This window comes from Lissotriton helveticus, chromosome 9 (genome assembly GCF_964261635.1).
Source record: "Lissotriton helveticus chromosome 9, aLisHel1.1, whole genome shotgun sequence".
In the NCBI taxonomy this organism is placed as follows: Eukaryota; Metazoa; Chordata; class Amphibia; order Caudata; family Salamandridae; genus Lissotriton; species Lissotriton helveticus.
The window spans coordinates 503,405,043-503,419,501 of NC_136070.1; the positions used below are offsets into that span (position 1 = coordinate 503,405,043).

The 14,459-nt window shown below is 44.3% G+C and overlaps 1 protein-coding gene across 1 annotated transcript in view; it reads left to right on the forward strand.

Annotated features, from left to right (window-relative positions):
- The first annotated feature begins 8,690 nt into the window (after positions 1–8,690).
- C9H14orf39 (chromosome 9 C14orf39 homolog) overlaps positions 8,691–14,459 on the forward strand; it is a 1,496,166-nt gene continuing 1,490,397 nt past the window's right edge. The window contains exon 1 of the mRNA XM_078660343.1: positions 8,691–8,732. The gene's annotated coding sequence lies outside the window, so the exon portion shown is untranslated. The remainder of the gene's footprint in view (positions 8,733–14,459) is intronic.

The window sequence follows — 14,459 nt, forward strand, 5'->3', positions numbered from 1 at the left end:
CATCCTGAATTCCCCTGGGTGTCTAGTTTTCAAAAATGTATAGGTTTGCTAGGTTTCCCTAGGTGCTGGCAGAGCTACGGCTCAAAAACAAAACGTAGTCTCTTTGTCCAAAGAACGTAAAATTTCACTGGGAAATTGAGGTGCGACCACGTTGCATTTTGTGCCGTTTCCTGTCGTAGGCACAAGGCCGACCCACACAAGTGAGGTACTGTTTTTATCAGGAGACCTGGGGGAACGCTGGGTGGGTGGAAATTTGTTTATCCACGCAGATTCCAGAACTTTCCACCACAGAAATGTGAGGAAAATGTGTTTATTTTGTCAAAATCTTAGCTTTGCAAGGGATTCTGGGTAACAACACCTGGTGGTAGGCAGTCGAGTCACCCTATCCTGAATTCCCCTGGGTGTCTACTTTTTAAAAATGTATAGGTTTGCTAGGTTTCCCTAGGTGCCGGCAGAGCTAGGGTGCAAAAACTACAGGTAGGCACTTTGCCAAAAAAGGGTCAATTTGTAACTGCTAAATTTAGGTGTGACCACGTTGCATTTTGCGCCGTTTCCTGTCGCAGGCACAAGGCCGACCCACACAAGTGAGGTACCGTTTTTATCGGGACACTTGCGGTAATTCAGATTTGTAAATCAACTGTTATTACCAATTGAGCTTTCATGCATTTCTCCCTTTCAATGAAAGACATAGTGTAAAAAAAAAAATCTTTATGAAAAATGACCAATAATTCTCATGCTAGTATGAGTATTCCCAACTTTGAAAATGTGCAATTATATACTGTTTCTGAACTCTATAATTTGTACCCAATTCAGAAATACAAAGGTATCTTTCATACAGATTATTCCATGTATACATTTTCCAAGACAAAGTGCACTATACCCAGTAAATGAAAAAATACCATTGCAAGTTGCTGCTCAGTTTTTGGATCTGGGTTCGTCGGGTTCTTGGTGAAACTACAAGTCCTATATATCCCCACAACCAGGAAGGTCTAACGAATGTAACGGTATATTGCTTTCCAAGAGCTGTCAAAATTAGAAAAAGTTATAGGTGAAAACGTTGAGACAAAAGGCTGTTTTTTTCAACAAAATTTCAAATATTCCAATATCTAACTGTTAGTTTCTATAACGAAACCTTCATGGATTTAGACAAATGACCCCTTTCTGAATTCAGAATTTTGTCTACTTTTCGAAAATGTAAAGCTTTCCAGGATCCATTATTGCTTTCAAACTCATTTCTACCATTAACTGGAAGGAGTTGGAAAGCTCTAAAAATAGCAAAAATAGGCTATGTCCCAGAAAAATGCCAAACCTGAGTAAAAAATTTCGGTTCTCTGACAAAAGTCTGTCATTCCCTGAAAGCTGAGAAAATGGAGATTTCAGCCCCACAAACCCTTTTGTGATACCATTTTCAGGGAAAAACCCAGAGGCTTTCATTTGCAGCCCGTTTTTCCCATTTTTCTGAAAAAAACTAAAAAATCACTATATTTTGGTTCATTTATGGGACCCCTCCAAGGGAATCCACAAACCCTGGACGCCTTTAGAATCCACATGATGTTGGAAGAAAAGGACGCATATTTGGCGCGGATACCTTATGTGGTCAAAAAGTTACAAGGGCCTAAGCGCGCACTACTCCAAAACGCCAAAAAAAGGCTTAGCACAGGAGGGGAAAAGGCCTAGCAGCGAAGGGGTTAACATAGTGGAGTTTATTCTCATCGGACCGGTTGCAATGGTAACTGCTGAAAATGCAACTTTATTGTCCAGGTCCGTGAACAGTAGTTCCACGCGACCCAGTTGGCATAATATTTCCTGGTTAGTGGAATAGACATGGGGGGTATTAGGGCAGACTGATTTGCATATAGCCTTGTCTGAACTGGGGTGGCAGAGTGGGCTAAAGAAAGGTGATGGATCAAACCCAGATCATTTGACTGGGTGTGAGTGTTTGATTGGTTCAGATGCTCCGTCCATCACCACCCCTTTTGTACCGCTTTGGCCGCCATAAGTGTGGCAGGGTATGCTCAGTCGTGGGTCCCTTGCTCACTTTGCCACTGGATTCAAGCAAGCCGGGCTGAAGACGGCTGTAATGCCAGAAACCGGTCCTCGGAAGCTTGTTTCCGGTCCAGGGAAGGCACGGCTTGGCAGTTCGGGCTGGACTGTTCCCATGAGGCACAGGGTCAGACTGATTTGCATATAGCCATGTCTGAACTGGGGTGGCAGAGTGGGCTAAAGAACGGTGATGGACTAAACCCAGATCTTTTGACTGGGTGTGAGTGTTTGATTGGTTCAGATGCTCCGTCCATCACCACCCCCTTTTGTACTCCTTAAATTTGAGGTCACTGCACTCAAAACCTATTTCACCCCTAAGGCAGGCCTTTCAATCCTGAAGACAGGGTGCCCAGTTTTAAGTGTGAGGGTGTCCCTGCATGTACAGGACACCCCTACAATCCACAAAGTCCATTCTCCCGAGTTGTAAGTACATCAGCCATCACGATACATAGAGTGGCCATGCGTCATTACGCAATGGCTAACTCTAAGGCCTGCCTTAGGGGTGACATAGGTTTAGAGTGCAGTGACCTCAAATTTAAGAAAACATATATCTGTTGTAAGTGGTGCTAAACTGGCTGTAACGAACCCTGTTGTGTTTGGTATCGAACATGTTGGGATCATACCCCAACACCGTAAACAGTGTTGGAGGTATGATTCCATGCACTGTAAAGCTCCTCCGGGTGGCCCTCAGTGCTCCAGGTACCAGTCTTCTAGAGCCAGGCTACTACCGACCAGAGACATGATTATGCCCTCCTGCTGCAGAGCCAAGCTCGAGCAGGGGAAGGCAGGAAAATAGGTTTCCTGTCACAGGGAGGTGTGACCACCTTCCAGACGGGAGATAGTGTACTGGGACAGGCTGGGGTGCTTGCCAGTGCCACTACACTACTTTGAGGGGCACATTTGGTGCCCTCCATGCATACTCCAGTTGTAACTAGTTCAGGGAATCATTGGCTCCAGCTTTGGTATGAAACTAGACAAAAGACATGGGAGTATCATTCACACCGTCCAGACCCTCTTATGGGAGGGACTCCTGAATGATCCCAACCCCTTTCCTAAGGGTACTTGAGGGCTTACCTGTGGGTGGTTCCTTAGATTCACCGTGGGGCATGATTTAGATCCGAAACCACTTAATCTTCAACCGTCTGGGCACTTTGGACTTCGTTGGACTTCACTTTGGGAACCGAAACTGCATCTGACTCTTGCTGCTCCTGGTCTCGTCGTCCTACCAGTCTTCTGCATTGTCTGTGCCTGTGCTCCATACAGATTCAGCAATCTCCCTTGAAGTGAAGGAGTCACTTCCCTGCATCTGCAGGCACCGCAACAAAGCTGACCAGTCTGCTGTTCCTGAGCTTCTATGGACTCCGAAAGGTTCAGCATCACAGGTGGTAAATCTGTAACTCCCTCAAAGCTTGCACTGTCTTCACATCAAGTTTGAAGCCAGTATCCCTCGGTGGAACCGCTGGAGCAGTGCCCCTGTGCACCGCGTCGAATCGCAGTTGCCAAGGCTTGTTGATTCTCTAAACCAGAGATCTACAGGGGTTTCAAGAAGCTCCAGCCTCAAGCGTCTCCTGCAACCAAGATCTTCACCTGCATCGTATCCTCTGCAGTGGGCCTTCATCCTTTGGTGAGCTGCTCGAGGTCCTCTTGCGACTCCTGTGCCTTCAGCCCGTGGTTGTTCTCTATAGCGGTCTTCCTTGGCTTGATCTGACTTAGCTGCTCGTGATGAGTCACTTGGACCTTGCTGTTCCTGACACTACAACTTTTTTGCATCCGACGTTCGCTGCAGTTGCCAAGGCATGTTTGTGCTCCCGACTGACACTGAACGCCTGGTGCTCGACCTCCAACACTCTATCACCTTCTACGCCAGCGGCATCTTCACTGAAGTCCTCCATTGTGGACTTCGGTTGGTTTCCGACGTTACTTCGAATGTATGCACGCAGCTTCCAGGGTGTAGGTATCCTGGTTCCTGGGGTATCCACGGGTGGGGTAACTTTCTAACCTTCCATTTTCCACTGGGATTCTTCAGCGCTCTCTGGAAAAGGTTCTTCTTCTTAAAAACTGCAACCGTGACTTACCCATTGACTTGCATTGAGCACTTGGTCGTGTACCCACTCTGCACATGGCTTCTGTGGGGTTCCTGGGTACTTAGCTAGGGTTGTTTCAAGGGTCCCCAATTCTTCTACATCTTCTAGGTCCAGTCTCGACTTAGGTTGTGGTTCACATTCCACTTTATTAGTATATGGTTTGATCTCCCCTGGAGACCACTGTGTATTTGAGCTACTTAAGTGTTTTATTACTAAAGTAGTGTGTGTATTGTGATTATAACTCCGGGTAGGAGATATTGAAATCTGTTAGCGTGTGTTTATAATAAATACATATTTTTTTATAACTATACTGTGTGGTTCTTTTTCACTTAACCTACACTATATGATTAGTACTGGTAAAACAAGCTGCTTTACACGCCTTCTGGACTAAGCCTGAAGGCTGTTCTCCACAACTACCACTTAGCGAGCTCTGTAAGGGTGCCTAAGACCACTATAATCACCATAAGGGTTGTCTGGATTAGTATAGGGTGCTACACTTACATAAGTGAACACCATATACTAAGCCAGGCTCATACAGGGACAATCATGTTTTGCACCATATTTGAAACATACAATGGCACTCAAAATGAGACTATACCTTATAAAAGACAACATTCCATTATTTAGAGGAAAACAGCAGCCTTTACTGAGCACCTCACCAGGATGTAAATGATCCAACGGTGTTGGTCTGGTTTCCGGTTCAAAGATAGCTCAGGGAGCTGAATGCTTGCTATAGGGAATTGCATGTCACTGATTTGAATCTCTGCCTGGTGACTGATTCTTTCATTCTCTTCAGTAGAAAGTCGACATAAATCAGAACCTTTGGTTTCATTAACAAGGACCGTAATAAATAAAATGGGAAGAGACAATCCAGGCGGTTGTTTGCTCTCCATGAGTTGGTCACTCTTAATTTTTAATTGCTTCAAATGATGTCTTCAGTAAAATGTCTTAGACCAACAGCAAATCTTATTCAGGAACAATAGACCTACATGGGACTAAAACTCCTTTAAAGGCCACAGTGGACAAGGTTCAAAATCTTGAACCCCACCCCAGGCCACATGAGAACTGTTTGCCGATACTGAACATGAAGAGTAACAACCACCCGAATCCAAAAGGAAACCAATCTGTATAAAGATGATTCTGATGTTAGGAGTAGACAAAGGAACCACACTGCCTTGATCATGCCACCATTGAAGAGAAACCACAGGAAAGCTGAAAGACAGAATCTCCTAAAAGCACTGCACAGACAAGCATGGGGGAGCACTTTCCATTGTAACCCCAACCTTTTGACACTTTGAACTCTTAGGCCACCAACTATGGGCGGCGTGAAATCATCTGAGGCAGAACAGACACTTGGGAGGGAAGGGTGACAGCGGCATACCCTTTCACTCCTGAGGTTTTATTGGGGCATCAACACAGTGGAACCGAGGTTTGCTACTACATTTGGAAATGTGAATAACAAATATATAGCATTTTAGGATATGTGATAGCCCTTTACCATGGGAAGTATGAACCTTCTAGCAAACATCAAAATACATTTAATTTATGGACAGAATACTGCACCCGCAACTTGTATAACTATATTGTATGTCATTGGAAGAATCCTGTACCACATAAAACGAGAGTCATTAGATAAATGGTATTCTGCTTTTTGAGCAATTGCTGGGAATCCTTAAGAGAGGAAGCATGTTCCAGTATTTGAGAAAGATACATGCTATTTGTGTAAAGTATAGTGTAGGTGTCTGTGGCTTCACTCAACATTTAATATTTTCTGAATTGCTTGTTGCAATCTGGGGTTTTGAGTCACTAAAAGTGAAACTATCTGTTCCAGACGTAATGTGGTGTAGGCAGGGCACGAGTCGGGGGTACCCACTATTTTCACAGGGTGAATGCTGTCCACCCTTCCAAGAATTTGGGCATACCCTGCCAACTTAGGACGAACAAAGCAAAACCAAAGGGGATGATGGACGGAGTGTTGAACATTGCAAGCACTCACCTCCAGTCAACTGATCTTCGTTTAATCCATCATCATACTTTAGCTCACTCCGCCACCCCAGTCCAGACATGGCTATATGCAAATCAGTCAGACCCTGTGCCTCATGGGAACAGTCTAGCCCGAACTGCCGAGCCATGTCTTCCCTGGACCAGAAACAAGCATCCTGGGACCGGTTTCGGGTTCACAGCCCTCATCAGCCAGGCTATCTTGAATCCAGTGGTAAGGTGAGCAAGGAACCCACATCTGGCCATACCCTGCCAACTTAGGGCAAACAAAGCAAAACCAAAGGGGATGATGGACAGAGTGTTGAACATTGCAAGCACTCACCCCCAGTCAACTGATCTGGGTTTAATCCATCATCATTCTTTAGCTCACACTCCGCCACCCCAGTTCGGGGACTTAGGCCCAGATCTCTGTACTGGGGTGAATGTAGGACAATGTTCTGCATTCTGTCCATCAACTGTTGTTTTTGTATTTTTCACCCCGAGTGGTACGGGTATGCCCAGGCGTGGGTCCAGTGCTCTCCATGCCCTGGAATCAAGCTATCCAGGCTGAATAGGGGTGAAACCCCAAGACCAGTCCTAGTATGCTTGTTTCCAGTCCAGGGAGGACCTGGCTTGGCAGTTCGGGCTGGACTGTTCCCATGAGGCAGAGGGTCAAGACTAATTTGCATATGGCTGGGTTCAAACTGGAATGGCATGGTGAGCAAAAAAACTATGGATTTAGGCCCAGATCTCAGTACTGGGGTGAATGTAGGACATTGTTCTGCTTTCTGTCCATCAACTGGTGTTTTTGCATTTGTCCCATAGCAAAGGCTGAATTTGAGGGGTCATGAGGCCTCCTTTAGTTTGAGTCTCTTGGCTGGGAGCAGTCAGGAGCCTCGCACCTGGATGCAAATGAAGCTGGAGGGAAAACAAAGGCTCACACCTTGTAAGCACTTCACACATACATAAGAGAGGCAACTTTTCACTTTGTTAATTTCCTAGTTAGGAGATATACATGCACTGTAAGAATGTCAGAAGTGTTGGTCTTTCCCAGTATGTATACAAAACAAATTGCATTTATATAGAGCTTACTTCCCCTGAGGATGCGTTGAAATAATTTAGTGCCACTATTCTTTCTTGTATAGCTCTACTCATTCCAATGCAGGGTGTCAGAGTGTTTTACAACAGGTGCATATTATATGTGCAATATATTATATAAGTTTGTAAATTAATGTACAGGATGTGTTACATAAAACTGGGGGATTACAAGGTGTAGAAGTCACATATCATATTCCATAGCTCACTGTGCTATTATCCTCTCAATGCGCTCAAACGTACACATGATAGACTTGCTAAACATATATGTGTGGGCTTTAGATCTGATGCCACTTCCTGTAAAGTTGTGGCTTGTGATGCCACTTGCTATGATGTCAATTCCTGTGATGCCATGTGTGATGTCATGCGCCGTGATGTTGTACGCCTTGTCATGTGTCATGAGGTCATACACCGTGATGTCATGCGCCGTGATGTCATGCACTATGATGTCATGGACTGTGATCTGTAAAGGAGTAGGTACCCCCTACATATTTTTGGGGTCACATAAGAAGGGGAAACAAAAAAACAAGAAAAAACTCTAAACTGACCCACTTTGTTTTACTGATGGCTAAGAGCTTATCTTGTAAACATATCCCCAAATTAACTTCCTACAACATGATTAGTTCATAAAACTGTATTTTATTAATTATAATTTTTTTTCATTTTTTTTATCGTTTTTCACATATGTATCTACTTTATCATTATAAATAAACATTGATGTCACTTGCATTCTACCTAACTAGGTTAGTCCCTCCCACTTCTTTCTTTAGGACTAGTGCCCTGGGTGTAGCTAAAAAGTCAGACATGCGCTTCTTAATTGGTACATAAACATACATGCCAATAGGCTGGCTATATTTTCAATCAATCAATCACATTTCTTATAAAGTGCAACTACTCACCCGTAAGGGTCTCAAGGCGCTGAGAGGGTCTCCCACTTGCAATTGCCTCTGCTTCAATATTAGTCGATGGAGAAAATACATTTTTTTATTGTTTCCCAAAACCTCTCACTTTCTTGTTCGAAAATGTTAGCATGCATACATAAATCACCCCAAAATCTTGGTGGCACGCATATGTGCACACATAACAACGTACAGTTGCATAGCTCTTAAAAGGGTAAATGTTTCCTGTTTTGCACCTATTCCCCCATTCTCGCACAGCTCAATCAATAATTGACAAGACTAGGGAAGGAACTCTTGCAGATGTCGAAAACAAAGAGAGAAATATATTCTCCAATTAACTTCCACAATGGTCATTTTGAGAGCAAGGAAGATAAATAAGGTTATTTTTGCAGGAACAAAAATCGGAATTCTATAAACGAAATCAGAGCGCTGGTATTTATATCCTACCAAAAATTATTTTCTAAAACTCTTGATTCCATGGAGCAAATGGCCTCAATTAAACTTTTCTAGCATGCTTCTGACCTGGCACTTTGGTACACACATCCGGTTGCGCCGGAAGTAACTTCCCCTGCCTGTGCCGACTTCCGACATAACTGGGTACACGCGAGGATACGGCTGGTAAATCGGAGAGGTATATGAAAAGGAGAATGATTACTCTTATTTGTGCTTTTTACATGCAGTTTTTAGGTACTAGAAGCTCTAGTATTTCAGCCTCTATTTCCGAATGTATGTGAGGTAAAAACAAGATAAGCGAATTAGTAGGATTGCAATTCGAAATGGCGGGCTTCCGGTTACAATGGCGGGACTATTGTGTTTTAGGATTGTACGCTTCAAAAATTGTTGTATCTTGAGATATATAGAACGTCCAACGGTGCTTTTGGCAGTCGGTGTGAGGTCTTGAGTATGCTGGCCGGTGGGCTCGTGCAGATATATTGCCAAAGGAATAAATCTTCTTTAACTACTGCCATTAAGATGCTTACTTGAACATACTTAACAAAAATATTATTTAATTCTGCAGCAGTGTTCTTCCTGGTTTAACGGTGATTACAGAGTCATTGGGACCTGACCCGGGAGCAATATTTTTGGAGATTAAGCTCAGTTAAAACTTATTTTACTACCAGAAAGCTGCGTAGTTGAACATTTAAAATGTATGCCTTCTATTTTTGTTCTCCCATTGTTCATCAGCAACAACTGACGTGTACCTTATATTTTTTCTGACGGTTAATAAATGCCTCGGTTAATCTTTCACTTTTTAGCTTTTCTGGTATTTGTCATAAAATATGTATATATGTTTTTGTCATGGGTCTGTGGGCGCCAATCGCTTCGGGTCGACTTCCGATGCATAAAAGTGAGGGAAAAAAACATACCCTTGTCATGTAGTTGAAGCTCTGTGCATGAACACCAGTTACATTACGCAAGATCATGTTTTGTTCCCGATAGGCACGTGAAGCTTCCAGAATCGCAGGTTCCTCAGTTCCAAAGACGGCGCAGCTCTGGACATATCACCCCTTCTTTTTGGGTCTCGCTGGAAAAGCATCCGTAAGGATGCATCCAGCTGGAGACCAGTAGCGATCACTGTGGGAGGAATGACGGACCAGAGGGTGCCCGCGCTTTTTCTCTCCTGGATTCGTGTGCGCGAACGCGCACGTCGCGTCCGCGTCCTGCGCCGTACACATCGCAGACAGACACTCGCTCACACACACACACCCCCTCCCCCACAGTCACACACACGCACTCCAAGACACATACACGCACACACACACACACACACACACACACACACACACATACACACACACATACACATACACACACACATACACATACACACGCCCCCCCCCGCACGCGCGCGTACATGCTCTCCCCCGCCCGCAGCTCAGCAACGCACTCACCGGCTCTCCTCAGCTGCAGGGCCCGGCAGCAGGACTCGTCTTCCCTCGTTAGGCACCGGGGCGCAGGGTAGGCTCCTGCCTGCTCCGGTGCACGGCTCCAATCGCGGCTCTTCCGTGGGAGGCGGGGTAGGCTCCCGCCCTCCTACTTCCTGTTTCCTGTTGTCGCGCCGGCCTGCCTGACTTCCTGGTCGCAGGCCGGCAGAGTAACAAGGATGTTTTGCGGTATTTATTTATTTATTTAATTATGCATTTTTATATAGCGCAGACTTTACCCGAAGGCGGTATTTATTTATGTATGTATTTATGCATTTTTATATAGCGCGGACTTTACCCGAAGGCGGTGTTTATTTATTTATATATTTATGCATTTTTATATAGCGCGGACTTTACCCGAAGGCGGTATTTAATCCTAATTCTGGCACTAACATCATTTAAGAGTTTTTGCAGCAATTCTTTAAAAAGATATTAGATGAGGTACACCCCAAGATAGGGGACCTAAAGGAATACATATGAGAAATGCAGAGTGGCATAAATGAGCTTGGCATGCATGTCTTTGATCTATAACAGACAGTGGACGAAAGATCTGAGGAGATACATCATATCACATATCACATCATACATCAGACGACCGATATGAAGACCTACTGCTTAAACTGGAATCTACGAAGGTGTATTCTGAGGGAAGCAGAAGGTTTGGACATTCAAGAGTATGTACAGAACAACATGCACCACATCATAAATTGCCCAGAATACCCTCCTTTCTGATTGAATCTGAATGCAGAGTAGCAGAAGTAGGACCCCCAATGTGGTATGCCTCCCAGACATTCTCATGCAGGTGCACCTTTATTAAGAAAAGGTGAAAATGATGCACCTAATCAGGTTTGTGGATGAAGTCATTTCTGAGAGACGAATGATCTCTCTCTCTCTCTCTCTTAACGATTTGGCAGCTGGCCCCCTCAAGAGAAGAGAACTGTGGGACATTTCTGGTTTTCACCTGATCAACACACCATATTTAGTGGTGCCACCTTTTCAGACTCTTATGCACCAGGATGGGGGGTGGTGCCATGAGAAATACATGCCCATATATTGGAGAGCTGGGAAATGGGAAAGTTGTTCTTTTTAGAGATAGGATCAAGCAGAGATTTATTGGATACAGTAGCACAGAGCTTTGTAACAAGATTGAATGCTAAAAATTGTTTCAGTGCTAAGGGTTTAAACACCACAGTTAAACATCTCTTGATCCTTAATCTACTAAAAGACTGTAAGCACGATATATGTCTCCCGCAGGAGACACATCTCCTTAAAATGATTGGCATGGAATAAAATCTGAATACTTCATCGTACATTTTTTTGCCTTCCCAATGTAAAGTTAGCAGGTGTAGCAATCATGCATAACTGCTCCTTTAGCGAATTTATACGGTTGGTGGTTGTGGGAAAAGCAGAAAGGCTGCTTCATTTTGTAATACAAATAGGATCCAACACTTACACTATACTCTCACGGTACGCCTCTAACACTAAACAAGAGACATTCATTAAATCAGCCATATCAACAGGCTTTGAGTATGCAGACCGAGAGGTGCTGATGGGGCGGGGAGTGCCTTAACTTAGCAGTTGGTGGTTTAAAAGATTGATCTCGGCAAAAAAGATGATGGGAGTGATGCAGCTACTTTGAACCTTAAGAGTTGGCTGGGAGTGGTAGGACTGTTGAATGCCTGTGGGAGATTCCCTGCAGAAGACACTGAATACACATTTTATTCCACAGCCCACAAAATGGATGCTTGACTTGATTACTTTTTGGGTCTCGCTGGAAAAGCATCCGTAAGGATGCATACAGCTGGAGACCAGTAGCGATCACTGTGGGAGGAATGACGGACCAGAGGGTGCCCGCGCTTTTTCTCTCCTGGATTCGTGTGCGCGAACGCGCACGTCGCGTCCCGCGCCGTACACATCGCAGACAGACACTCGCTCACACACACACACCCCCTCCCCCACAGTCACACACACGCACTCCAAGACACATACACACACACACACACACACATACACATACACACGCCGCCCCACCCCGCACGCGCGTACATGCTTCCCCCCCCCCCGCCCCCGCCCGCAGCTCAGCAACGCACTCACCGGCTCTCCTCAGCTGCAGGGCCCGGCAGCAGGACTCGTCTTCCCTCGTTAGGCACCGGGGCGCAGGGTATGCTCCTGCCTGCTCCGGTGCACGGCTCCAATCGCGGCTCTTCCATGGGAGGCGGGGTAGGCTCCCGCCCTCCTACTTCCTGTTTCCTGTTGTCGCGCCGGCCTGCCTGGCTTCCTGGTCGCAAGCCGGCAGAGTAACGAGGATGTTTTGCGGTATTTATTTATTTATTTAATTATGCATTTTTATATAGCGCAGACTTTACCCGAAGGCGGTATTTATTTATGTATGTATTTATGCATTTTTATATAGCGCGGACTTTACCCGAAGGCAGTATTTATTTATTCATATATTTATGCATTTTTATATAGCGCGGACTTTACCCGAAGGCGGTATTTATTTATTCATGTATTTATGCATTTTTATATAGCGCGGACTTTACCCGAAGGCGTCGGAGGCTTCACAACAGGAACAGAAATGAAACATAATGAGAAACATTACAAAAGAACAGGTTGCAAAAACATACGTTACTTACATAAGGTAATAGTGACAATTGTGAGCAAACAAAATACATGAGGTAGTAAAAACTATGAGCAACCAAAAATACATGAGGTAGTAAAGGTAATAGTGACAATCGTGAGCAAACAAAATACTTGAGTAAAAATTGTGAGCAAACAAAATACATGAGGTAGTCAAAAGTGCACCAGAGGAAATGAAAGTGACAAGTGTGCAGTTATAAGAGAAAACAGAGTATGATTAGAGGTATAGTCCTGCAATAAGTGCTAGACACTCAGGCTCAGGAACAAGCGTTACATGGGCAAGGTGGCACTTGTGCAAGTATCAAAGGTAGCCCGGAATACAGTACCACTGTGATCACAAAATTCTTAAGCACCCTGCAACACTGGGGATTTACAGGAATCCAAACACCAGCGTAAAGTACTCGAACAACAATAACGTCTGTCTTATAAATGTCACAAAAAAATGTTAATATTTCACTTCTGTTCTTGGATTTTCGTGAAAATACAACACATATTGCATTGCAAATGCTATAGGTGTCACATTTGTGAAAGTTAAAACTATTGGCATTGTAAATGACAAAGCTATTACTTTAGCTATTACTATAGCTATTTTCACAACCAACACATAAATAAAAAAAATGTAATTCGCAATACCAATGGCTCAAACTTTCCTAATGCGAGACCTATTGCATTGCAAATGCTTGTCTATGTACTATCTGGTAGTTCCTGCAGTTGCAGGCATATGCTCGCCAATTTATTAGGTATAGGATACATTTTTGAGAATCCCTATCCGTATGTGTTGTAGGAAAGAAGTGGGGGCACACCAATTATAGATTTCATTAAGAATTTATTTAAAACTGGAAATAAAAGGCGAGGACAACAGAAGTGAGGGACTGGTCAGAATGAATGGTCGCCGGCAAGTCGATTGGGCTATGTGACGTCACAGATATAGTCCCAGGTAGGGTGACCAACTGGCATTGGTGCAAATTCAGGACGGTGAGTGTAAAAATTCAGGACAAAGGGTCAAAATTCAGGACACAAATTCAGGACAGGAGGTCAAAATTCAGGACAAAACTTCAGGACAATTGGATAAGTTTTACAGACACATCAGAGGTTGCGCAATAGTATATAAGTAAGCCCAGCCATATCCAAACATATTCAACCATTTGCAAACCTATCCATCGTGTATCCTTCCATCTATCCTTTCACTCATCCATCCCTTCATCCATCCTTTATCCATCCATCCACCCTTTCAGCCTAGCCATCTGTACACTCATCCATCCACTCTTCTACCCATCCATCCATTCACTCATCCATCCAGCCATTTACCCTTTCATCCAGCCATCCTTTCTCTTACTCATCCATCCACCCAGTCACTCATCCTTCCACCCATCCACCCTTTCAGTCATCCATCATCCTCCCTTTCTCTCTCTATCATCCTTTTCACTTAGCAATCCTTCCTTCCATCCACCCACCCATCCATCTACTCATCCACTCATAAATCCATCCATTGACCCTATCACTCATCCATCCTTTCTCTCATCCATTTATCCTTTCGCTCCTTCACTCATCTATTCATCCTTTAGTACATCTACCCTCCCTTTCACTCACTCATCCATCCACCCAGTCACTAATCCTTCCACCCTTTCAGTCATCCATCATCCTCCCTTTCTCTCCATCGACCCTTTCATTTAGCCATTCTTCATTCCTTCCACTCATCCACTCATGAATCCATCCATTGACCCTATCACTCATCCATCCTTTCTCTCATCCATCCTTTCTCTCATCCGTCCACCCTTTCACTCCTTCACTCA